Genomic DNA, 24,513 nt, shown 5'->3' on the forward strand with positions numbered 1-24,513 from the left:
TCCAGGATGCCCAACCTGCCGGACGGAGGAGAAGATCCGGAGGGACTGGAAGAAGTTGAACTCCCTGCGTTCCACCGTCATGGGACTATCCAGTATTCCCACCGGGTAAGGAGTAAGCAGGCTGCTACGTTGAACCCCTTACCTCACTACAACTGGGCGGAAACGCAAGACAGCGACCCTGCCGTCAGACTGGTGAAGGAGATGCTGACTCGCCCGGAGGCTAGCCTGGAATCAGACGCTCCAGAGGAAGCCAAACAACTATGGGCAGAGAAGAGTCGACTGTTCCTTTACAAGGGGAAGTTGTGCCGCAGAATGGTTAACTCCAGGACGCATGAACTACTCTGGCAAGTAGTGGTGCCACGAAGAGACGCAGCCATGGTGATGGAGGCATACCACGACGGAGCTGGACACTTCGGGTGGAAAAAGCTGGAGTTCCTGCTGCGCGAGCGGTTCCACTGGGTAGGCATGAGGGGAACCATCGAGAAGTGGTGCAGAGACTGTGGCCCGTGCAATCTGAGAAGGAAGGACCGGGCCAGCCAGAAGACTCCCCTGCAGTCCATCGTCACCCGGCAACCGTTGGAACTGGTAGCCTTGGATCATGTAAAACTGACCCCCAGCAGAAGTGGCTACGTCTACGCGTTAACCATCGTGGATCATTACTCCCGGTTTCTGGTTGTCGTCCCCGTCAAGGACTTAACGGCTCGAACAGCAGCTAGAGCCTTCCAGCAGCACTTTTGCCGTCCACACGGGTACCCGGACCAAGTGCTGACGGACCAGGGACCTGCCTTTGAAGCGGAGGTCTTCCAGGAATTCTGCAATCTGTATGGCTGCCGGAAGATAAGGACGACACCCTACCATCCGCAAACTAATGGACTTTGTGAGAAAATGAACCAGGTGGTAATGGATCTTCTAAAAACGTTGCCCCTGGAAGAACGCAGTCTGTGGCCTGAGAAGTTGCCCGATCTGGTGGACCTATACAACCACATCCCGGTAGGTTCCACCAACTGTACCCCGGCTTACCTAATGAGGGCAAGACCTGGTAAGTTACCTGTTGACCTGGAAATGGGAGTCCTGACGCCCGAGGACACTTCACCAGAAACAGACTGGGACACAGAGAGGCAGCAGCAGTACCGGAAAGTACAGGAGAGCGTGGAGCGAAGTCTCTGTCAGGCTAGGGAAAGACAAGAGAAGACTTACAACCAGTATGCTCCCGCTGTTCCCCTGGTACCCGGAGAGCAGGTCTTGAAGAGGAAGAGACGGCTCCACAAGTTGGACGACCAGTGGGAGAAGGACCCGTACACCGTACTGCCCTCAAGCCACGAGAACCCGAAGGTCTGTACCATCAGTAAAGACGGAGGGGAAACCACAGCCATTGTATCCCGGGACCACCTGAAGAAGTGCCCCGAACAACTGAGGAACCCTGAGGAGGAACAGGAAGACCATCGACCCGTGGAAGAAAGGGAAGATATGGTTAGTACCGTGCTCGGGGACTTCCCTCGGTCTTGGACTCAAGTCAATGGTGCAGTTGTGGTACCCGTACTCACCTTCCTCCAACCATCATCCCAAGAACCTACGGAGCAACGGGTAGAGCTGGAAGAGCAGCCGGTCCAGGAGGCAGAAGACTCCACCCAAGCGGAACAGGAGAATCCACCCTCTGCTTATAGTGAGCCTGCCGTACCCCTAGTGAGACAAAGAGCCGGTAGACAGCTGCCCAGTTTACCCTTGACAGCTCCTACACCCTGTAGTTCAGGGCCAGACAGTCAGCTCCGTAGGTCCACTAGGGCCACTAGAGGCCAGTTACCCGCACGTTGGAGGATCTAAATGTTTAAGTTGTTTTACAATGTTTACCTGTTTATTGTTGCTTGTGTGTAATTTTGTGTTTCTAGTTGTTTTTAGGAGTCTTCGGTGGATTTACCGGGAATCCTTTGTATATAGTTGGAGCGTAACCCAGGATGGACTAGAGACTGTTAAGGACTTGGGGTAGGACAGACCCCTACCTGGTTACGTCTCCCTGTGTTGGTGAAATGGACACCTTTGCTTTTCTTCAAAGACTGCACCCGGTTGCGGACATCCGTGACCATCTTATTGTGTTTCCTTATTGTATTTTATTGTTCTTTGATATACCTTGTTATATTTTTCTAAAAAGTGTTTAGTCCCGGAGTACTAAATTTCACTAGGGGGGAGTGTGACACCCCAGGGGTCTGGTTGTCACAGTGATAGAGATATTACGTCTGAGAGCAGGTGGGAGGTCCTTTGGTCAGGGATCCTGTGCATGCCACACCTCCTGCCCAGCCTTGGGAGGGGAAGAACTTCCCCTGTATAAACCCGGGGCTGAGGCAGGGTTAGTGAGTCCAGGAAGAGTAGAGACAAGAGCAGCATAGGAAGCAGCAGAGTCACAAGGAGTCAGGGGCTGGCAGCTAAAGAGCTCGCCCTGACTAAGAAGATTCTTTACCGGACCCGGAGTCCGAGGCTGTGGGGACTAACTTCTACCCAGCAGCAGAATCCGTCAGGCAGGGGATTTCAGGTCCCCTGGCCCAGAAGCCCGAAGGCCCGGTCACACGCGTGGGACCAGCACCGCCATCGTGGAGCGGAAGCCATTAGAAGGCCCCGAGTCACCGGCCATACGGGTGAGCACCACAAGGTACACTCAGGGACGTGGGCTACTTACATCAGCTTCTAGCAAGGTAGCCAGAAGAGTACAGTCAGCTTGGGAGGCCTACAACTACGCCTGGCCAGGGGAGATCCCATCTGCTCAAGGACTGACCAGGCCCCGTTCGCTAGCAAGTACTCCGGGAGGGTCTATCGTTGTTACCAGTAAAGACCCTGAACGCTACCATACCGTCTCTGAGTGGTTCCTGCTACCCCCATCATCCACGTCGGCTGCCCTGAGGCCATACCCCTCCCGTTGGGGGTTATACTATCACGCTGCACCATCCTTCCACCGGCCTCAGCGGTCTGCCCTGCAGCAGCAGCCCCCCTGGCTGCATTCAACGGGTGGCGTAGTCATCAACCATTTTCTACCGCTAACAGACTGCCGTCCAGTTTGACTCGCTGGGCACGGACCGGGTCACCGCCATGAGACTACAACCCTAAACAGATCCGGCTCCGGGTAAGCTCCCGCGTGCGCAACGCAGCGCGACACAGGCCCAGGGGCTCGTCACCTGCAGTAGACGGAATGTGGCAATGGAACGCTGGCTGCGCGTGTCATAATAGGCTCTGAGCCTTTATATACCTGCGCACAGCAGCAGCCACCTTCAGTCTGCTGCTGGACAGCCAGCAGCAGCAGCAGCAGTAGAGGTAATTAATCAGCAACCCTCCTGCTAAGGGTAGACAGCTGCTCGTTCCACCCCCCCCCCCCGGCCTTAATTGGTTCTCCTCCCTTCCAACGGTGTTGAGGCGGGTGGGAACAGCCGGGGGTTGAGGGTACTGTGCTAAAAGAGGTGGAGTTATGCAGATCTAAAACGCGTGGATTGCAGCAGCAGCAAGCCGAAAAGTGCAGGCATGTGAGGGATCTAGAGGTTGACAGCATGTCTTCTTAACGGGAGTCCAGGTGGCCATCTCCACAAATGGACTTTTCAGAATCCTTGGGTGGCACCGTAGTCGGAAACCAATTCTGGTTATCGCTTTTCGGCCTTTTGGCTAAGATCAAGTGTAGTATCTGTTCTTATCAGTTTAATATCTGATACGTCCCCTATCTGGGGACCATATATTAAATGGATTTTTAGAACAGGGAGATGGAAAAAGAGCTTGCTCTGTCCACTCCACGCATTGACCTGGTATTGCAGTATCTCCAGGACCGGTGCACCCCTTCTTTAATGCAGTTTCTAAAATCAGAAAGAATTGAATTCAATGCTTTTTGTTCATTTGGCTTGTTTGTCGGATTTTGGGATGGACTCTTTGGCTTTGCTTTTCTTCTCCTCATTGGATTTTTCATGTTAAAAGTTGCAGAAGCCAGATGACAAGCTCATTTTGGTTCAACTTCAGCAACTGTGCATTGCATTGCCATGTAATGTAATGCAATGCTATCTATCTAGCTCTCCCTCTATACTTCCTTTTGGATAAACAGACATATTAGGCAAGCATTTTGGAGCTTTCACCTAAATAACTACAGGTGGTGAGATAAGCTGCACAATATAATTGACCTTTCAGTATATTGTTGCACACACACCATCTATTTAGCAAATGCCCTTGTTATCAACAGCAGCCTTTTAAACTCACCTGAGCTAACAGGTATGTGAGCTGGTTACTCTGCTGCGCTTAAAATTTCTTTTTTGGTTTGCTACAATGCCTTTTCTGAAACGTTGTCTCCCTCTGCTGGAACACTGACTTCTTTCATTTAATGCCTGCAGACTATAAAAGAGAAACCAACCCAAAAAGTTTGGTTGATTAGTCTGTGGCATTCTTTTAAACTGTTGCTTATGGCGGTCTCTGTGAGCTTCTCAGTGACATTCAGCCATCCAGGTATCCCGCCTGCAGTAGACGGAATGTGGCAATGGAACGCTGGCTGCGCGTGTCATAATAGGCTCTGAGCCTTTATATACCTGCGCACAGCAGCAGCCACCTTCAGTCTGCTGCTGGACAGCCAGCAGCAGCAGCAGCAGCAGGAGAGGTAATTAATCAGCAACCCTCCTGCTAAGGGTAGACAGCTGCTCGTTCCACCCCCCCCCCCGCCTTAATTGGTTCTCCTCCCTTCCAACGGTGTTGAGGCGGGTGGGAACAGCCGGGGGTTGAGGGTACTGTGCTAAAAGAGGTGGAGTTATGCAGATCTAAAACGCGTGGATTGCAGCAGCAGCAAGCCGAAAAGTGCAGGCATGTGAGGGATCTAGAGGTTGACAGCATGTCTTCTTAACGGGAGTCCAGGTGGCCATCTCCACAAATGGACTTTTCAGAATCCTTGGGTGGCACCGTAGTCGGAAACCAATTCTGGTTATCGCTTCTCGGCCTTTTGGCTAAGATCAAGTGTAGTATCTGTTCTTATCAGTTTAATATCTGATACGTCCCCTATCTGGGGACCATATATTAAATGGATTTTTAGAACAGGGAGATGGAAAAAGAGCTTGCTCTGTCCACTCCACGCATTGACCTGGTATTGCAGTATCTCCAGGACCGGTGCACCCCTTCTTTAATGCAGTTTCTAAAATCAGAAAGAATTGAATTCAATGCTTTTTGTTCATTTGGCTTGTTTGTCGGATTTTGGGATGGACTCTTTGGCTTTGCTTTTCTTCTCCTCATTGGATTTTTCATGTTAAAAGTTGCAGAAGCCAGATGACAAGCTCATTTTGGTTCAACTTCAGCAACTGTGCATTGCATTGCCATGTAATGTAATGCAATGCTATCTATCTAGCTCTCCCTCTATACTTCCTTTTGGATAAACAGACATATTAGGCAAGCATTTTGGAGCTTTCACCTAAATAACTACAGGTGGTGAGATAAGCTGCACAATATAATTGACCTTTCAGTATATTGTTGCACACACACCATCTATTTAGCAAATGCCCTTGTTATCAACAGCAGCCTTTTAAACTCACCTGAGCTAACAGGTATGTGAGCTGGTTACTCTGCTGCGCTTAAAATTTCTTTTTTGGTTTGCTACAATGCCTTTTCTGAAACGTTGTCTCCCTCTGCTGGAACACTGACTTCTTTCATTTAATGCCTGCAGACTATAAAAGAGAAACCAACCCAAAAAGTTTGGTTGATTAGTCTGTGGCATTCTTTTAAACTGTTGCTTATGGCGGTCTCTGTGAGCTTCTCAGTGACATTCAGCCATCCAGGTATCCCACCTGCAGTAGACGGAATGTGGCAATGGAACGCTGGCTGCGCGTGTCATAATAGGCTCTGAGCCTTTATATACCTGCGCACAGCAGCAGCCACCTTCAGTCTGCTGCTGGACAGCCAGCAGCAGCAGCAGCAGCAGGAGAGGTAATTAATCAGCAACCCTCCTGCTAAGGGTAGACAGCTGCTCGTTCCACCCCCCCCCCGCCTTAATTGGTTCTCCTCCCTTCCTACGGCGTTGAGGCGGGTGGGAACAGCCGGGGGTTGAGGGTACTGTGCTAAAAGAGGTGGAGTTATGCAGATCTAAAACGCGTGGATTGCAGCACCAGCAAGCCGAAAAGTGCAGGCATGTGAGGGATCTAGAGGTTGACAGCATGTCTTCTTAACGGGAGTCCAGGTGGCCATCTCCACAAATGGACTTTTCAGAATCCTTGGGTGGCACCGTAGTCGGAAACCAATTCTGGTTATCGCTTCTCGGCCTTTTGGCTAAGATCAAGTGTAGTATCTGTTCTTATCAGTTTAATATCTGATACGTCCCCTATCTGGGGACCATATATTAAATGGATTTTTAGAACAGGGAGATGGAAAAAGAGCTTGCTCTGTCCACTCCACGCATTGACCTGGTATTGCAGTATCTCCAGGACCGGTGCACCCCTTCTTTAATGCAGTTTCTAAAATCAGAAAGAATTGAATTCAATGCTTTTTGTTCATTTGGCTTGTTTGTCGGATTTTGGGATGGACTCTTTGGCTTTGCTTTTCTTCTCCTCATTGGATTTTTCATGTTAAAAGTTGCAGAAGCCAGATGACAAGCTCATTTTGGTTCAACTTCAGCAACTGTGCATTGCATTGCCATGTAATGTAATGCAATGCTATCTATCTAGCTCTCCCTCTATACTTCCTTTTGGATAAACAGACATATTAGGCAAGCATTTTGGAGCTTTCACCTAAATAACTACAGGTGGTGAGATAAGCTGCACAATATAATTGACCTTTCAGTATATTGTTGCACACACACCATCTATTTAGCAAATGCCCTTGTTATCAACAGCAGCCTTTTAAACTCACCTGAGCTAACAGGTATGTGAGCTGGTTACTCTGCTGCGCTTAAAATTTCTTTTTTGGTTTGCTACAATGCCTTTTCTGAAACGTTGTCTCCTTCTGCTGGAACACTGACTTCTTTCATTTAATGCCTGCAGACTATAAAAGAGAAACCAACCCAAAAAGTTTGGTTGATTAGTCTGTGGCATTCTTTTAAACTGTTGCTTATGGCGGTCTCTGTGAGCTTCTCAGTGACATTCAGCCATCCAGGTATCCCGCCTGCAGTAGACGGAATGTGGCAACGGAACGCTGGCTGCGCGTGTCATAATAGGCTCTGAGCCTTTATATACCTGCGCACAGCAGCAGCCACCTTCAGTCTGCTGCTGGACAGCCAGCAGCAGCAGCAGCAGGAGAGGTAATTAATCAGCAACCCTCCTGCTAAGGGTAGACAGCTGCTCGTTCCACCCCCCCCCCCCCCGCCTTAATTGGTTCTCCTCCCTTCCAACGGTGTTGAGGCGGGTGGGAACAGCCGGGGGTTGAGGGTACTGTGCTAAAAGAGGTGGAGTTATGCAGATCTAAAACGCGTGGATTGCAGCAGCAGCAAGCCGAAAAGTGCAGGCATGTGAGGGATCTAGAGGTTGACAGCATGTCTTCTTAACGGGAGTCCAGGTGGCCATCTCCACAAATGGACTTTTCAGAATCCTTGGGTGGCACCGTAGTCGGAAACCAATTCTGGTTATCGCTTCTCGGCCTTTTGGCTAAGATCAAGTGTAGTATCTGTTCTTATCAGTTTAATATCTGATACGTCCCCTATCTGGGGACCATATATTAAATGGATTTTTAGAACAGGGAGATGGAAAAAGAGCTTGCTCTGTCCACTCCACGCATTGACCTGGTATTGCAGTATCTCCAGGACCGGTGCACCCCTTCTTTAATGCAGTTTCTAAAATCAGAAAGAATTGAATTCAATGCTTTTTGTTCATTTGGCTTGTTTGTCGGATTTTGGGATGGACTCTTTGGCTTTGCTTTTCTTCTCCTCATTGGATTTTTCATGTTAAAAGTTGCAGAAGCCAGATGACAAGCTCATTTTGGTTCAACTTCAGCAACTGTGCATTGCATTGCCATGTAATGTAATGCAATGCTATCTATCTAGCTCTCCCTCTATACTTCCTTTTGGATAAACAGACATATTAGGCAAGCATTTTGGAGCTTTCACCTAAATAACTACAGGTGGTGAGATAAGCTGCACAATATAATTGACCTTTCAGTATATTGTTGCACACACACCATCTATTTAGCAAATGCCCTTGTTATCAACAGCAGCCTTTTAAACTCACCTGAGCTAACAGGTATGTGAGCTGGTTACTCTGCTGCGCTTAAAATTTCTTTTTTGGTTTGCTACAATGCCTTTTCTGAAACGTTGTCTCCCTCTGCTGGAACACTGACTTCTTTCATTTAATGCCTGCAGACTATAAAAGAGAAACCAACCCAAAAAGTTTGGTTGATTAGTCTGTGGCATTCTTTTAAACTGTTGCTTATGGCGGTCTCTGTGAGCTTCTCAGTGACATTCAGCCATCCAGGTATCCCGCCTGCAGTAGACGGAATGTGGCAACGGAACGCTGGCTGCGCGTGTCATAATAGGCTCTGAGCCTTTATATACCTGCGCACAGCAGCAGCCACCTTCAGTCTGCTGCTGGACAGCCAGCAGCAGCAGCAGCAGCAGGAGAGGTAATTAATCAGCAACCCTCCTGCTAAGGGTAGACAGCTGCTCGTTCCACCCCCCCCCCCCCCCGCCTTAATTGGTTCTCCTCCCTTCCAACGGTGTTGAGGCGGGTGGGAACAGCCGGGGGTTGAGGGTACTGTGCTAAAAGAGGTGGAGTTATGCAGATCTAAAACGCGTGGATTGCAGCAGCAGCAAGCCGAAAAGTGCAGGCATGTGAGGGATCTAGAGGTTGACAGCATGTCTTCTTAACGGGAGTCCAGGTGGCCATCTCCACAAATGGACTTTTCAGAATCCTTGGGTGGCACCGTAGTCGGAAACCAATTCTGGTTATCGCTTCTCGGCCTTTTGGCTAAGATCAAGTGTAGTATCTGTTCTTATCAGTTTAATATCTGATACGTCCCCTATCTGGGGACCATATATTAAATGGATTTTTAGAACAGGGAGATGGAAAAAGAGCTTGCTCTGTCCACTCCACGCATTGACCTGGTATTGCAGTATCTCCAGGACCGGTGCACCCCTTCTTTAATGCAGTTTCTAAAATCAGAAAGAATTGAATTCAATGCTTTTTGTTCATTTGGCTTGTTTGTCGGATTTTGGGATGGACTCTTTGGCTTTGCTTTTCTTCTCCTCATTGGATTTTTCATGTTAAAAGTTGCAGAAGCCAGATGACAAGCTCATTTTGGTTCAACTTCAGCAACTGTGCATTGCATTGCCATGTAATGTAATGCAATGCTATCTATCTAGCTCTCCCTCTATACTTCCTTTTGGATAAACAGACATATTAGGCAAGCATTTTGGAGCTTTCACCTAAATAACTACAGGTGGTGAGATAAGCTGCACAATATAATTGACCTTTCAGTATATTGTTGCACACACACCATCTATTTAGCAAATGCCCTTGTTATCAACAGCAGCCTTTTAAACTCACCTGAGCTAACAGGTATGTGAGCTGGTTACTCTGCTGCGCTTAAAATTTCTTTTTTGGTTTGCTACAATGCCTTTTCTGAAACGTTGTCTCCCTCTGCTGGAACACTGACTTCTTTCATTTAATGCCTGCAGACTATAAAAGAGAAACCAACCCAAAAAGTTTGGTTGATTAGTCTGTGGCATTCTTTTAAACTGTTGCTTATGGCGGTCTCTGTGAGCTTCTCAGTGACATTCAGCCATCCAGGTATCCCGCCTGCAGTAGACGGAATGTGGCAATGGAACGCTGGCTGCGCGTGTCATAATAGGCTCTGAGCCTTTATATACCTGCGCACAGCAGCAGCCACCTTCAGTCTGCTGCTGGACAGCCAGCAGCAGCAGCAGCAGGAGAGGTAATTAATCAGCAACCCTCCTGCTAAGGGTAGACAGCTGCTCGTTCCACCCCCCCCCCCCGGCCTTAATTGGTTCTCCTCCCTTCCAACGGTGTTGAGGCGGGTGGGAACAGCCGGGGGTTGAGGGTACTGTGCTAAAAGAGGTGGAGTTATGCAGATCTAAAACGCGTGGATTGCAGCAGCAGCAAGCCGAAAAGTGCAGGCATGTGAGGGATCTAGAGGTTGACAGCATGTCTTCTTAACGGGAGTCCAGGTGGCCATCTCCACAAATGGACTTTTCAGAATCCTTGGGTGGCACCGTAGTCGGAAACCAATTCTGGTTATCGCTTCTCGGCCTTTTGGCTAAGATCAAGTGTAGTATCTGTTCTTATCAGTTTAATATCTGATACGTCCCCTATCTGGGGACCATATATTAAATGGATTTTTAGAACAGGGAGATGGAAAAAGAGCTTGCTCTGTCCACTCCACGCATTGACCTGGTATTGCAGTATCTCCAGGACCGGTGCACCCTTTCTTTAATGCAGTTTCTAAAATCAGAAAGAATTGAATTCAATGCTTTTTGTTCATTTGGCTTGTTTGTCGGATTTTGGGATGGACTCTTTGGCTTTGCTTTTCTTCTCCTCATTGGATTTTTCATGTTAAAAGTTGCAGAAGCCAGATGACAAGCTCATTTTGGTTCAACTTCAGCAACTGTGCATTGCATTGCCATGTAATGTAATGCAATGCTATCTATCTAGCTCTCCCTCTATACTTCCTTTTGGATAAACAGACATATTAGGCAAGCATTTTGGAGCTTTCACCTAAATAACTACAGGTGGTGAGATAAGCTGCACAATATAATTGACCTTTCAGTATATTGTTGCACACACACCATCTATTTAGCAAATGCCCTTGTTATCAACAGCAGCCTTTTAAACTCACCTAAGCTAACAGGTATGTGAGCTGGTTACTCTGCTGCGCTTAAAATTTCTTTTTTGGTTTGCTACAATGCCTTTTCTGAAACGTTGTCTCCCTCTGCTGGAACACTGACTTCTTTCATTTAATGCCTGCAGACTATAAAAGAGAAACCAACTCAAAAAGTTTGGTTGATTAGTCTGTGGCATTCTTTTAAACTGTTGCTTATGGCGGTCTCTGTGAGCTTCTCAGTGACATTCAGCCATCCAGGTATCCCGCCTGCAGTAGACGGAATGTGGCAATGGAACGCTGGCTGCGCGTGTCATAATAGGCTCTGAGCCTTTATATACCTGCGCACAGCAGCAGCCACCTTCAGTCTGCTGCTGGACAGCCAGCAGCAGCAGCAGCAGCAGGAGAGGTAATTAATCAGCAACCCTCCTGCTAAGGGTAGACAGCTGCTCGTTCCACCCCCCCCCCCCGCCTTAATTGGTTCTCCTCCCTTCCAACGGTGTTGAGGCGGGTGGGAACAGCCGGGGGTTGAGGGTACTGTGCTAAAAGAGGTGGAGTTATGCAGATCTAAAACGCGTGGATTGCAGCAGCAGCAAGCCGAAAAGTGCAGGCATGTGAGGGATCTAGAGGTTGACAGCATGTCTTCTTAACGGGAGTCCAGGTGGCCATCTCCACAAATGGACTTTTCAGAATCCTTGGGTGGCACCGTAGTCGGAAACCAATTCTGGTTATCGCTTCTCGGCCTTTTGGCTAAGATCAAGTGTAGTATCTGTTCTTATCAGTTTAATATCTGATACGTCCCCTATCTGGGGACCATATATTAAATGGATTTTTAGAACAGGGAGATGGAAAAAGAGCTTGCTCTGTCCACTCCACGCATTGACCTGGTATTGCAGTATCTCCAGGACCGGTGCACCCCTTCTTTAATGCAGTTTCTAAAATCAGAAAGAATTGAATTCAATGCTTTTTGTTCATTTGGCTTGTTTGTCGGATTTTGGGATGGACTCTTTGGCTTTGCTTTTCTTCTCCTCATTGGATTTTTCATGTTAAAAGTTGCAGAAGCCAGATGACAAGCTCATTTTGGTTCAACTTCAGCAACTGTGCATTGCATTGCCATGTAATGTAATGCAATGCTATCTATCTAGCTCTCCCTCTATACTTCCTTTTGGATAAACAGACATATTAGGCAAGCATTTTGGAGCTTTCACCTAAATAACTACAGGTGGTGAGATAAGCTGCACAATATAATTGACCTTTCAGTATATTGTTGCACACACACCATCTATTTAGCAAATGCCCTTGTTATCAACAGCAGCCTTTTAAACTCACCTGAGCTAACAGGTATGTGAGCTGGTTACTCTGCTGCGCTTAAAATTTCTTTTTTGGTTTGCTACAATGCCTTTTCTGAAACGTTGTCTCCCTCTGCTGGAACACTGACTTCTTTCATTTAATGCCTGCAGACTATAAAAGAGAAACCAACCCAAAAAGTTTGGTTGATTAGTCTGTGGCATTCTTTTAAACTGTTGCTTATGGCGGTCTCTGTGAGCTTCTCAGTGACATTCAGCCATCCAGGTATCCCGCCTGCAGTAGACGGAATGTGGCAATGGAACGCTGGCTGCGCGTGTCATAATAGGCTCTGAGCCTTTATATACCTGCGCACAGCAGCAGCCACCTTCAGTCTGCTGCTGGACAGCCAGCAGCAGCAGCAGCAGGAGAGGTAATTAATCAGCAACCCTCCTGCTAAGGGTAGACAGCTGCTCGTTCCACCCCCCCCCCCCGGCCTTAATTGGTTCTCCTCCCTTCCAACGGTGTTGAGGCGGGTGGGAACAGCCGGGGGTTGAGGGTACTGTGCTAAAAGAGGTGGAGTTATGCAGATCTAAAACGCGTGGATTGCAGCAGCAGCAAGCCGAAAAGTGCAGGCATGTGAGGGATCTAGAGGTTGACAGCATGTCTTCTTAACGGGAGTCCAGGTGGCCATCTCCACAAATGGACTTTTCAGAATCCTTGGGTGGCACCGTAGTCGGAAACCAATTCTGGTTATCGCTTCTCGGCCTTTTGGCTAAGATCAAGTGTAGTATCTGTTCTTATCAGTTTAATATCTGATACGTCCCCTATCTGGGGACCATATATTAAATGGATTTTTAGAACAGGGAGATGGAAAAAGAGCTTGCTCTGTCCACTCCACGCATTGACCTGGTATTGCAGTATCTCCAGGACCGGTGCACCCTTTCTTTAATGCAGTTTCTAAAATCAGAAAGAATTGAATTCAATGCTTTTTGTTCATTTGGCTTGTTTGTCGGATTTTGGGATGGACTCTTTGGCTTTGCTTTTCTTCTCCTCATTGGATTTTTCATGTTAAAAGTTGCAGAAGCCAGATGACAAGCTCATTTTGGTTCAACTTCAGCAACTGTGCATTGCATTGCCATGTAATGTAATGCAATGCTATCTATCTAGCTCTCCCTCTATACTTCCTTTTGGATAAACAGACATATTAGGCAAGCATTTTGGAGCTTTCACCTAAATAACTACAGGTGGTGAGATAAGCTGCACAATATAATTGACCTTTCAGTATATTGTTGCACACACACCATCTATTTAGCAAATGCCCTTGTTATCAACAGCAGCCTTTTAAACTCACCTAAGCTAACAGGTATGTGAGCTGGTTACTCTGCTGCGCTTAAAATTTCTTTTTTGGTTTGCTACAATGCCTTTTCTGAAACGTTGTCTCCCTCTGCTGGAACACTGACTTCTTTCATTTAATGCCTGCAGACTATAAAAGAGAAACCAACCCAAAAAGTTTGGTTGATTAGTCTGTGGCATTCTTTTAAACTGTTGCTTATGGCGGTCTCTGTGAGCTTCTCAGTGACATTCAGCCATCCAGGTATCCCGCCTGCAGTAGACGGAATGTGGCAATGGAACGCTGGCTGCGCGTGTCATAATAGGCTCTGAGCCTTTATATACCTGCGCACAGCAGCAGCCACCTTCAGTCTGCTGCTGGACAGCCAGCAGCAGCAGCAGCAGCAGGAGAGGTAATTAATCAGCAACCCTCCTGCTAAGGGTAGACAGCTGCTCGTTCCACCCCCCCCCCCGCCTTAATTGGTTCTCCTCCCTTCCAACGGTGTTGAGGCGGGTGGGAACAGCCGGGGGTTGAGGGTACTGTGCTAAAAGAGGTGGAGTTATGCAGATCTAAAACGCGTGGATTGCAGCAGCAGCAAGCCGAAAAGTGCAGGCATGTGAGGGATCTAGAGGTTGACAGCATGTCTTCTTAACGGGAGTCCAGGTGGCCATCTCCACAAATGGACTTTTCAGAATCCTTGGGTGGCACCGTAGTCGGAAACCAATTCTGGTTATCGCTTCTCGGCCTTTTGGCTAAGATCAAGTGTAGTATCTGTTCTTATCAGTTTAATATCTGATACGTCCCCTATCTGGGGACCATATATTAAATGGATTTTTAGAACAGGGAGATGGAAAAAGAGCTTGCTCTGTCCACTCCACGCATTGACCTGGTATTGCAGTATCTCCAGGACCGGTGCACCCTTTCTTTAATGCAGTTTCTAAAATCAGAAAGAATTGAATTCAATGCTTTTTGTTCATTTGGCTTGTTTGTCGGATTTTGGGATGGACTCTTTGGCTTTGCTTTTCTTCTCCTCATTGGATTTTTCATGTTAAAAGTTGCAGAAGCCAGATGACAAGCTCATTTTGGTTCAACTTCAGCAACTGTGCATTGCATTGCCATGTAATGTAATGCAATGCTATCTATCTAGCTCTCCCTCTATACTTCCTTTTGGATAAACAGACATATTAGGCAAGCATTTTGGAGCTTTCACCTAAATAACTACAGGTGGTGAGATAAGCTGCACAATATAATTGACCTTTCAGTATATTGTTGCACACACACCATCTATTTAGCAAATGCCCTTGTTATCAACAGCAGCCTTTTAAACTCACCTAAGCTAACAGGTATGTGAGCTGGTTACTCTGCTGCGCTTAAAATTTCTTTTTTGGTTTGCTACAATGCCTTTTCTGAAACGTTGTCTCCCTCTGCTGGAACACTGACTTCTTTCATTTAATGCCTGCAGACTATAAAAGAGAAACCAACCCAAAAAGTTTGGTTGATTAGTCTGTGGCATTCTTTTAAACTGTTGCTTATGGCGGTCTCTGTGAGCTTCTCAGTGACATTCAGCCATCCAGGTATCCCGCCTGCAGTAGACGGAATGTGGCAACGGAACGCTGGCTGCGCGTGTCATAATAGGCTCTGAGCCTTTATATACCTGCGCACAGCAGCAGCCACCTTCAGTCTGCTGCTGGACAGCCAGCAGCAGCAGCAGCAGCAGGAGAGGTAATTAATCAGCAACCCTCCTGCTAAGGGTAGACAGCTGCTCGTTCCACCCCCCCCCCCCCCCCGCCTTAATTGGTTCTCCTCCCTTCCAACGGTGTTGAGGCGGGTGGGAACAGCCGGGGGTTGAGGGTACTGTGCTAAAAGAGGTGGAGTTATGCAGATCTAAAATGCGTGGATTGCAGCAGCAGCAAGCCGAAAAGTGCAGGCATGTGAGGGATCTAGAGGTTGACAGCATGTCTTCTTAACGGGAGTCCAGGTGGCCATCTCCACAAATGGACTTTTCAGAATCCTTGGGTGGCACCGTAGTCGGAAACCAATTCTGGTTATCGCTTCTCGGCCTTTTGGCTAAGATCAAGTGTAGTATCTGTTCTTATCAGTTTAATATCTGATACGTCCCCTATCTGGGGACCATATATTAAATGGATTTTTAGAACAGGGAGATGGAAAAAGAGCTTGCTCTGTCCACTCCACGCATTGACCTGGTATTGCAGTATCTCCAGGACCGGTGCACCCCTTCTTTAATGCAGTTTCTAAAATCAGAAAGAATTGAATTCAATGCTTTTTGTTCATTTGGCTTGTTTGTCGGATTTTGGGATGGACTCTTTGGCTTTGCTTTTCTTCTCCTCATTGGATTTTTCATGTTAAAAGTTGCAGAAGCCAGATGACAAGCTCATTTTGGTTCAACTTCAGCAACTGTGCATTGCATTGCCATGTAATGTAATGCAATGCTATCTATCTAGCTCTCCCTCTATACTTCCTTTTGGATAAACAGACATATTAGGCAAGCATTTTGGAGCTTTCACCTAAATAACTACAGGTGGTGAGATAAGCTGCACAATATAATTGACCTTTCAGTATATTGTTGCACACACACCATCTATTTAGCAAATGCCCTTGTTATCAACAGCAGCCTTTTAAACTCACCTGAGCTAACAGGTATGTGAGCTGGTTACTCTGCTGCGCTTAAAATTTCTTTTTTGGTTTGCTACAATGCCTTTTCTGAAACGTTGTCTCCCTCTGCTGGAACACTGACTTCTTTCATTTAATGCCTGCAGACTATAAAAGAGAAACCAACCCAAAAAGTTTGGTTGATTAGTCTGTGGCATTCTTTTAAACTGTTGCTTATGGCGGTCTCTGTGAGCTTCTCAGTGACATTCAGCCATCCAGGTATCCCGCCTGCAGTAGACGGAATGTGGCAATGGAACGCTGGCTGCGCGTGTCATAATAGGCTCTGAGCCTTTATATACCTGCGCACAGCAGCAGCCACCTTCAGTCTGCTGCTGGACAGCCAGCAGCAGCAGCAGCAGGAGAGGTAATTAATCAGCAACCCTCCTGCTAAGGGTAGACAGCTGCTCGTTCCACCCCCCCCCCCCGGCCTTAATTGGTTCTCCTCCCTTCCAACGGTGTTGAGGCGGGTGGGAACAGCCGGGGGTTGAGGGTACTGTGCTAAAAGAGGTGGAGTTATGCAGATCTAAAACGCGTGGATTGCAGCAGCAGCAAGCCGAAAAGTGCAGGCATGTGAGGGATCTAGAGGTTGACAGCATGTCTTCTTAACGGGAGTCCAGGTGGCCATCTCCACAAATGGACTTTTCAGAATCCTTGGGTGGCACCGTAGTCGGAAACCAATTCTGGTTATCGCTTCTCGGCCTTTTGGCTAAGATCAAGTGTAGTATCTGTTCTTATCAGTTTAATATCTGATACGTCCCCTATCTGGGGACCATATATTAAATGGATTTTTAGAACAGGGAGATGGAAAAAGAGCTTGCTCTGTCCACTCCACGCATTGACCTGGTATTGCAGTATCTCCAGGACCGGTGCACCCTTTCTTTAATGCAGTTTCTAAAATCAGAAAGAATTGAATTCAATGCTTTTTGTTCATTTGGCTTGTTTGTCGGATTTTGGGATGGACTCTTTGGCTTTGCTTTTCTTCTCCTCATTGGATTTTTCATGTTAAAAGTTGCAGAAGCCAGATGACAAGCTCATTTTGGTTCAACTTCAGCAACTGTGCATTGCATTGCCATGTAATGTAATGCAATGCTATCTATCTAGCTCTCCCTCTATACTTCCTTTTGGATAAACAGACATATTAGGCAAGCATTTTGGAGCTTTCACCTAAATAACTACAGGTGGTGAGATAAGCTGCACAATATAATTGACCTTTCAGTATATTGTTGCACACACACCATCTATTTAGCAAATGCCCTTGTTATCAACAGCAGCCTTTTAAACTCACCTAAGCTAACAGGTATGTGAGCTGGTTACTCTGCTGCGCTTAAAATTTCTTTTTTGGTTTGCTACAATGCCTTTTCTGAAACGTTGTCTCCCTCTGCTGGAACACTGACTTCTTTCATTTAATGCCTGCAGACTATAAAAGAGAAACCAACCCAAAAAGTTTGGTTGATTAGTCTGTGGCATTCTTTTAAACTGTTGCTTATGGCGGTCTCTGTGAGCTTCTCAGTGACATTCAGCCATCCAGGTATCCCGCCTGCAGTAGACGGAATGTGGCAATGGAACGCTGGCTGCGCGTGTCATAATAGGCTCTGAGCCTTTATATACCTGCGCACAGCAGCAGCCACCTTCAGTCTGCTGCTGGACAGCCAGCAGCAGCAGCAGCAGCAGGAGAGGTAATTAATCAGCAACCCTCCTGCTAAGGGTAGACAGCTGCTCGTTCCACCCCCCCCCCCCGCCTTAATTGGTTCTCCTCCCTTCCAACGGTGTTGAGGCGGGTGGGAACAGCCGGGGGTTGAGGGTACTGTGCTAAAAGAGGTGGAGTTATGCAGATCTAAAACGCGTGGATTGCAGCAGCAGCAAGCCGAAAAGTGCAGGCATGTGAGGGATCTAGAGGTTGACAGCATGTCTTCTTAACGGGAGTCCAGGTGGCCATCTCCACAAATGGACTTTTCAGAATCCTTGGGTGGCACCGTAGTCGGAAACCAATTCTGGTTATCGCTTCTCGGCCTTTTGGCTAAGATCAAGTGTAGTATCTGTTCTTATCAGTTTAATATCTGATACGTCCCCTATCTGGGGACCATATATTAAATGGATTTTTAGAACAGGGAGATGGAAAAAGAGCTTGCTCTGTCCACTCCACGCATTGACCTGGTATTGCAGTATCTCCAGGACCGGTGCACCCTTTCTTTAATGCAGTTTCTAAAATCAGAAAGAATTGAATTCAATGCTTTTTGTTCATTTGGCTTGTTTGTCGGATTTTGGGATGGACTCTTTGGCTTTGCTTTTCTTCTCCTCATTGGATTTTTCATGTTAAAAGTTGCAGAAGCCAGATGACAAGCTCATTTTGGTTCAACTTCAGCAACTGTGCATTGCATTGCCATGTAATGTAATGCAATGCTATCTATCTAGCTCTCCCTCTATACTTCCTTTTGGATAAACAGACATATTAGGCAAGCATTTTGGAGCTTTCACCTAAATAACTACAGGTGGTGAGATAAGCTGCACAATATAATTGACCTTTCAGTATATTGTTGCACACACACCATCTATTTAGCAAATGCCCTTGTTATCAACAGCAGCCTTTTAAACTCACCTGAGCTAACAGGTATGTGAGCTGGTTACTCTGCTGTGCTTAAAATTTCTTTTTTGGTTTGCTACAATGCCTTTTCTGAAACGTTGTCTCCCTCTGCTGGAACACTGACTTCTTTCATTTAATGCCTGCAGACTATAAAAGAGAAACCAACCCAAAAAGTTTGGTTGATTAGTCTGTGGCATTCTTTTAAACTGTTGCTTATGGCGGTCTCTGTGAGCTTCTCAGTGACATTCAGCCATCCAGGTATCCCGCCTGCAGTAGACGGAATGTGGCAATGGAACGCTGGCTGCGCGTGTCATAATAGGCTCTGAGCCTTTATATACCTGCGCACAGCAGCAGCCACCTTCAGTCTGCTGCTGGACAGCCAGCAGCAGCAGCAGCAGCAGGAGAGGTAATTAATCAGCAACCCTCCTGCTAAGGGTAGACAGCTGCTCGTTCCACCCCCCCCCCCCGCCTTAATTGGTTCTCCTCCCTTCCAACGGTGTTGAGGCGGGTGGGAACAGCCGGGGGTTGAGGGTACTGTGCTAAAAGAGGTGGAGTTATGCAGATCTAAAACGCGTGGATTGCAGCAGCAGCAAGCCGAAAAGTGCAGGCATGTGAGGGATCTAGAGGTTGACAGCATGTCTTCTTAACGGGAGTCCAGGTGGCCATCTCCACAAATGGACTTTTCAGAATCCTTGGGTGGCACCGTAGTCGGAAACCAATTCTGGTTATCGCTTCTCGGCCTTTTGGCTAAGATCAAGTGTAGTATCTGTTCTTATCAGTTTAATATCTGATACGTCCCCTATCTGGGGACCATATATTAAATGGATTTTTAGAACAGGGAGATGGAAAAAGAGCTTGCTCTGTCCACTCCACGCATTGACCTGGTATTGCAGTATCTCCAGGACCGGTGCACCCCTTCTTTAATGCAGTTTCTAAAATCAGAAAGAATTGAATTCAATGCTTTTTGTTCATTTGGCTTGTTTGTCGGATTTTGGGATGGACTCTTTGGCTTTGCTTTTCTTCTCCTCATTGGATTTTTCATGTTAAAAGTTGCAGAAGCCAGATGACAAGCTCATTTTGGTTCAACTTCAGCAACTGTGCATTGCATTGCCATGTAATGTAATGCAATGCTATCTATCTAGCTCTCCCTCTATACTTCCTTTTGGATAAACAGACATATTAGGCAAGCATTTTGGAGCTTTCACCTAAATAACTACAGGTGGTGAGATTAGCTGCACAATATAATTGACCTTTCAGTATATTGTTGCACACACACCATCTATTTAGCAAATGCCCTTGTTATCAACAGCAGCCTTTTAAACTCACCTGAGCTAACAGGTATGTGAGCTGGTTACTCTGCTGCGCTTAAAATTTCTTTTTTGGTTTGCTACAATGCCTTTTCTGAAACGTTGTCTCCCTCTGCTGGAACACTGACTTCTTTCATTTAATGCCTGCAGACTATAAAAGAGAAACCAACCCAAAAAGTTTGGTTGATTAGTCTGTGGCATTCTTTTAAACTGTTGCTTATGGCGGTCTCTGTGAGCTTCTCAGTGACATTCAGCCATCCAGGTATCCCGCCTGCAGTAGACGGAATGTGGCAACGGAACGCTGGCTGCGCGTGTCATAATAGGCTCTGAGCCTTTATATACCTGCGCACAGCAGCAGCCACCTTCAGTCTGCTGCTGGACAGCCAGCAGCAGCAGCAGCAGCAGGAGAGGTAATTAATCAGCAACCCTCCTGCTAAGGGTAGACAGCTGCTCGTTCCACCCCCCCCCCCGCCTTAATTGGTTCTCCTCCCTTCCAACGGTGTTGAGGCGGGTGGGAACAGCCGGGGGTTGAGGGTACTGTGCTAAAAGAGGTGGAGTTATGCAGATCTAAAACGCGTGGATTGCAGCAGCAGCAAGCCGAAAAGTGCAGGCATGTGAGGGATCTAGAGGTTGACAGCATGTCTTCTTAACGGGAGTCCAGGTGGCCATCTCCACAAATGGACTTTTCAGAATCCTTGGGTGGCACCGTAGTCGGAAACCAATTCTGGTTATCGCTTCTCGGCCTTTTGGCTAAGATCAAGTGTAGTATCTGTTCTTATCAGTTTAATATCTGATACGTCCCCTATCTGGGGACCATATATTAAATGGATTTTTAGAACAGGGAGATGGAAAAAGAGCTTGCTCTGTCCACTCCACGCATTGACCTGGTATTGCAGTATCTCCAGGACCGGTGCACCCCTTCTTTAATGCAGTTTCTAAAATCAGAAAGAATTGAATTCAATGCTTTTTGTTCATTTGGCTTGTTTGTCGGATTTTGGGATGGACTCTTTGGCTTTGCTTTTCTTCTCCTCATTGGATTTTTCATGTTAAAAGTTGCAGAAGCCAGATGACAAGCTCATTTTGGTTCAACTTCAGCAACTGTGCATTGCATTGCCATGTAATGTAATGCAATGCTATCTATCTAGCTCTCCCTCTATACTTCCTTTTGGATAAACAGACATATTAGGCAAGCATTTTGGAGCTTTCACCTAAATAACTACAGGTGGTGAGATAAGCTGCACAATATAATTGACCTTTCAGTATATTGTTGCACACACACCATCTATTTAGCAAATGCCCTTGTTATCAACAGCAGCCTTTTAAACTCACCTGAGCTAACAGGTATGTGAGCTGGTTACTCTGCTGCGCTTAAAATTTCTTTTTTGGTTTGCTACAATGCCTTTTCTGAAACGTTGTCTCCCTCTGCTGGAACACTGACTTCTTTCATTTAATGCCTGCAGACTATAAAAGAGAAACCAACCCAAAAAGTTTGGTTGATTAGTCTGTGGCATTCTTTTAAACTGTTGCTTATGGCGGTCTCTGTGAGCTTCTCAGTGACATTCAGCCATCCAGGTATCCCGCCTGCAGTAGACGGAATGTGGCAACGGAACGCTGGCTGCGCGTGTCATAATAGGCTCTGAGCCTTTATATACCTGCGCACAGCAGCAGCCACCTTCAGTCTGCTGCTGGACAGCCAGCAGCAGCAGCAGCAGCAGGAGAGGTAATTAATCAGCAACCCTCCTGCTAAGGGTAGACAGCTGCTCGTTCCACCCCCCCCCCCCCGCCTTAATTGGTTCTCCTCCCTTCCAACGGTGTTGAGGCGGGTGGGAACAGCCGGGGGTTGAGGGTACTGTGCTAAAAGAGGTGGAGTTATGCAGATCTAAAACGCGTGGATTGCAGCAGCAGCAAGCCGAAAAGTGCAGGCATGTGAGGGATCTAGAGGTTGACAGCATGTCTTCTTAACGGGAGTCCAGGTGGCCATCTCCACAAATGGACTTTTCAGAATCCTTGGGTGGCACCGTAGTCGGAAACCAATTCTGGTTATCGCTTCTCGGCCTTTTGGCTAAGATCAAGTGTAGTATCTGTTCTTATCAGTTTAATATCTGATACGTCCCCTATCTGGGGACCATATATTAAATGGATTTTTAGAACAGGGAGATGGAAAAAGAGCTTGCTCTGTCCACTCCACGCATTGACCTGGTATTGCAGTATCTCCAGGACCGGTGCACCCTTTCTTTAATGCAGTTTCTAAAATCAGAAAGAATTGAATTCAATGCTTTTTGTTCATTTGGCTTGTTTGTCGGATTTTGGGATGGACTCTTTGGCTTTGCTTTTCTTCTCCTCATTGGATTTTTCATGTTAAAAGTTGCAGAAGCCAGATGACAAGCTCATTTTGGTTCAACTTCAGCAACTGTGCATTGCATTGCCATGTAATGTAATGCAATGCTATCTATCTAGCTCTCCCTCTATACTTCCTTTTGGATAAACAGACATATTAGGCAAGCATTTTGGAGCTTTCACCTAAATAACTACAGGTGGTGAGATAAGCTGCACAATATAATTGACCTTTCAGTATATTGTTGCACACACACCATCTATTTAGCAAATGCCCTTGTTATCAACAGCAGCCTTTTAAACTCACCTGAGCTAACAGGTATGTGAGCTGGTTACTCTGCTGCGCTTAAAATTTCTTTTTTGGTTTGCTACAATGCCTTTTCTGAAACGTTGTCTCCCTCTGCTGGAACACTGACTTCTTTCATTTAATGCCTGCAGACTATAAAAGAGAAACCAACCCAAAAAGTTTGGTTGATTAGTCTGTGGCATTCTTTTAAACTGTTGCTTATGGCGGTCTCTGTGAGCTTCTCAGTGACATTCAGCCATCCAGGTATCCCGCCTGCAGTAGACGGAATGTGGCAATGGAACGCTGGCTGCGCGTGTCATAATAGGCTCTGAGCCTTTATATACCTGCGCACAGCAGCAGCCACCTTCAGTCTGCTGCTGGACAGCCAGCAGCAGCAGCAGCAGCAGGAGAGGTAATTAATCAGCAACCCTCCAGCTAAGGGTAGACAGCTGCTCGTTCCACCCCCCCCCCCCCGCCTTAATTGGTTCTCCTCCCTTCCAACGGTGTTGAGGCGGGTGGGAACAGCCGGGGGTTGAGGGTACTGTGCTAAAAGAGGTGGAGTTATGCAGATCTAAAACGCGTGGATTGCAGCAGCAGCAAGCCGAAAAGTGCAGGCATGTGAGGGATCTAGAGGTTGACAGCATGTCTTCTTAACGGGAGTCCAGGTGGCCATCTCCACAAATGGACTTTTCAGAATCCTTGGGTGGCACCGTAGTCGGAAACCAATTCTGGTTATCGCTTCTCGGCCTTTTGGCTAAGATCAAGTGTAGTATCTGTTCTTATCAGTTTAATATCTGATACGTCCCCTATCTGGGGACCATATATTAAATGGATTTTTAGAACAGGGAGATGGAAAAAGAGCTTGCTCTGTCCACTCCACGCATTGACCTGGTATTGCAGTATCTCCAGGACCGGTGCACCCCTTCTTTAATGCAGTTTCTAAAATCAGAAAGAATTGAATTCAATGCTTTTTGTTCATTTGGCTTGTTTGTCGGATTTTGGGATGGACTCTTTGGCTTTGCTTTTCTTCTCCTCATTGGATTTTTCATGTTAAAAGTTGCAGAAGCCAGATGACAAGCTCATTTTGGTTCAACTTCAGCAACTGTGCATTGCATTGCCATGTAATGTAATGCAATGCTATCTATCTAGCTCTCCCTCTATACTTCCTTTTGGATAAACAGACATATTAGGCAAGCATTTTGGAGCTTTCACCTAAATAACTACAGGTGGTGAGATAAGCTGCACAATATAATTGACCTTTCAGTATATTGTTGCACACACACCATCTATTTAGCAAATGCCCTTGTTATCAACAGCAGCCTTTTAAACTCACCTGAGCTAACAGGTATGTGAGCTGGTTACTCTGCTGCGCTTAAAATTTCTTTTTTGGTTTGCTACAATGCCTTTTCTGAAACATTGTCTCCCTCTGCTGGAACACTGACTTCTTTCATTTAATGCCTGCAGACTATAAAAGAGAAACCAACCCAAAAAGTTTGGTTGATTAGTCTGTGGCATTCTTTTAAACTGTTGCTTATGGCGGTCTCTGTGAGCTTCTCAGTGACATTCAGCCATCCAGGTATCCCGCCTGCAGTAGACGGAATGTGGCAACGGAACGCTGGCTGCGCGTGTCATAATAGGCTCTGAGCCTTTATATACCTGCGCACAGCAGCAGCCACCTTCAGTCTGCTGCTGGACAGCCAGCAGCAGCAGCAGCAGCAGGAGAGGTAATTAATCAGCAACCCTCCTGCTAAGGGTAGACAGCTGCTCGTTCCACCCCCCCCCCCGCCTTAATTGGTTCTCCTCCCTTCCAACGGTGTTGAGGCGGGTGGGAACAGCCGGGGGTTGAGGGTACTGTGCTAAAAGAGGTGGAGTTATGCAGATCTAAAACGCGTGGATTGCAGCAGCAGCAAGCCGAAAAGTGCAGGCATGTGAGGGATCTAGAGGTTGACAGCATGTCTTCTTAACG

At 46.8% G+C, this 24,513-nt stretch overlaps 16 non-coding genes across 16 annotated transcripts; all 16 read left to right on the forward strand.

Annotated features, from left to right (window-relative positions):
- The first annotated feature begins 3,619 nt into the window (after positions 1-3,619).
- On the forward strand, positions 3,620-3,810 carry LOC141159875 (U2 spliceosomal RNA). Its single transcript, XR_012249869.1, has one exon. It is a non-coding gene; the product is annotated as a U2 spliceosomal RNA (small nuclear RNA).
- Positions 3,811-4,929: 1,119 nt separating this feature from the next.
- Positions 4,930-5,120, forward strand: LOC141158585 (U2 spliceosomal RNA). The gene has a single exon (XR_012248613.1). It is a non-coding gene; the product is annotated as a U2 spliceosomal RNA (small nuclear RNA).
- Positions 5,121-6,238: 1,118 nt separating this feature from the next.
- Positions 6,239-6,429, forward strand: LOC141158596 (U2 spliceosomal RNA). The gene has a single exon (XR_012248624.1). It is a non-coding gene; the product is annotated as a U2 spliceosomal RNA (small nuclear RNA).
- Positions 6,430-7,548: 1,119 nt separating this feature from the next.
- On the forward strand, positions 7,549-7,739 carry LOC141158607 (U2 spliceosomal RNA). The gene has a single exon (XR_012248635.1). It is a non-coding gene; the product is annotated as a U2 spliceosomal RNA (small nuclear RNA).
- Positions 7,740-8,862: 1,123 nt separating this feature from the next.
- LOC141158618 (U2 spliceosomal RNA) lies at positions 8,863-9,053 on the forward strand. The gene has a single exon (XR_012248646.1). It is a non-coding gene; the product is annotated as a U2 spliceosomal RNA (small nuclear RNA).
- A 1,118-nt stretch (positions 9,054-10,171) lies between these two features.
- On the forward strand, positions 10,172-10,362 carry LOC141160690 (U2 spliceosomal RNA). The gene has a single exon (XR_012250444.1). It is a non-coding gene; the product is annotated as a U2 spliceosomal RNA (small nuclear RNA).
- A 1,120-nt stretch (positions 10,363-11,482) lies between these two features.
- Positions 11,483-11,673, forward strand: LOC141158629 (U2 spliceosomal RNA). Its single transcript, XR_012248657.1, has one exon. It is a non-coding gene; the product is annotated as a U2 spliceosomal RNA (small nuclear RNA).
- Positions 11,674-12,791: 1,118 nt separating this feature from the next.
- Positions 12,792-12,982, forward strand: LOC141160701 (U2 spliceosomal RNA). The gene has a single exon (XR_012250455.1). It is a non-coding gene; the product is annotated as a U2 spliceosomal RNA (small nuclear RNA).
- Positions 12,983-14,101: 1,119 nt separating this feature from the next.
- LOC141160712 (U2 spliceosomal RNA) lies at positions 14,102-14,292 on the forward strand. The gene has a single exon (XR_012250466.1). It is a non-coding gene; the product is annotated as a U2 spliceosomal RNA (small nuclear RNA).
- Positions 14,293-15,416: 1,124 nt separating this feature from the next.
- LOC141158641 (U2 spliceosomal RNA) lies at positions 15,417-15,607 on the forward strand. Its single transcript, XR_012248669.1, has one exon. It is a non-coding gene; the product is annotated as a U2 spliceosomal RNA (small nuclear RNA).
- A 1,118-nt stretch (positions 15,608-16,725) lies between these two features.
- Positions 16,726-16,916, forward strand: LOC141160725 (U2 spliceosomal RNA). The gene has a single exon (XR_012250478.1). It is a non-coding gene; the product is annotated as a U2 spliceosomal RNA (small nuclear RNA).
- A 1,120-nt stretch (positions 16,917-18,036) lies between these two features.
- LOC141160737 (U2 spliceosomal RNA) lies at positions 18,037-18,227 on the forward strand. The gene has a single exon (XR_012250490.1). It is a non-coding gene; the product is annotated as a U2 spliceosomal RNA (small nuclear RNA).
- Positions 18,228-19,347: 1,120 nt separating this feature from the next.
- Positions 19,348-19,538, forward strand: LOC141158653 (U2 spliceosomal RNA). Its single transcript, XR_012248680.1, has one exon. It is a non-coding gene; the product is annotated as a U2 spliceosomal RNA (small nuclear RNA).
- Positions 19,539-20,657: 1,119 nt separating this feature from the next.
- On the forward strand, positions 20,658-20,848 carry LOC141158665 (U2 spliceosomal RNA). The gene has a single exon (XR_012248691.1). It is a non-coding gene; the product is annotated as a U2 spliceosomal RNA (small nuclear RNA).
- Positions 20,849-21,969: 1,121 nt separating this feature from the next.
- LOC141160748 (U2 spliceosomal RNA) lies at positions 21,970-22,160 on the forward strand. The gene has a single exon (XR_012250501.1). It is a non-coding gene; the product is annotated as a U2 spliceosomal RNA (small nuclear RNA).
- Positions 22,161-23,281: 1,121 nt separating this feature from the next.
- On the forward strand, positions 23,282-23,472 carry LOC141158676 (U2 spliceosomal RNA). The gene has a single exon (XR_012248702.1). It is a non-coding gene; the product is annotated as a U2 spliceosomal RNA (small nuclear RNA).
- Positions 23,473-24,513: the final 1,041 nt, after the last annotated feature.

The sequence above is a fragment of the Phyllobates terribilis genome, unplaced genomic scaffold, assembly GCF_046119375.1.
Source record: "Phyllobates terribilis strain yellow unplaced genomic scaffold, ASM4611937v1 Scaffold_8__6_contigs__length_399053987, whole genome shotgun sequence".
NCBI classification, from domain to species: Eukaryota; Metazoa; Chordata; class Amphibia; order Anura; family Dendrobatidae; genus Phyllobates; species Phyllobates terribilis.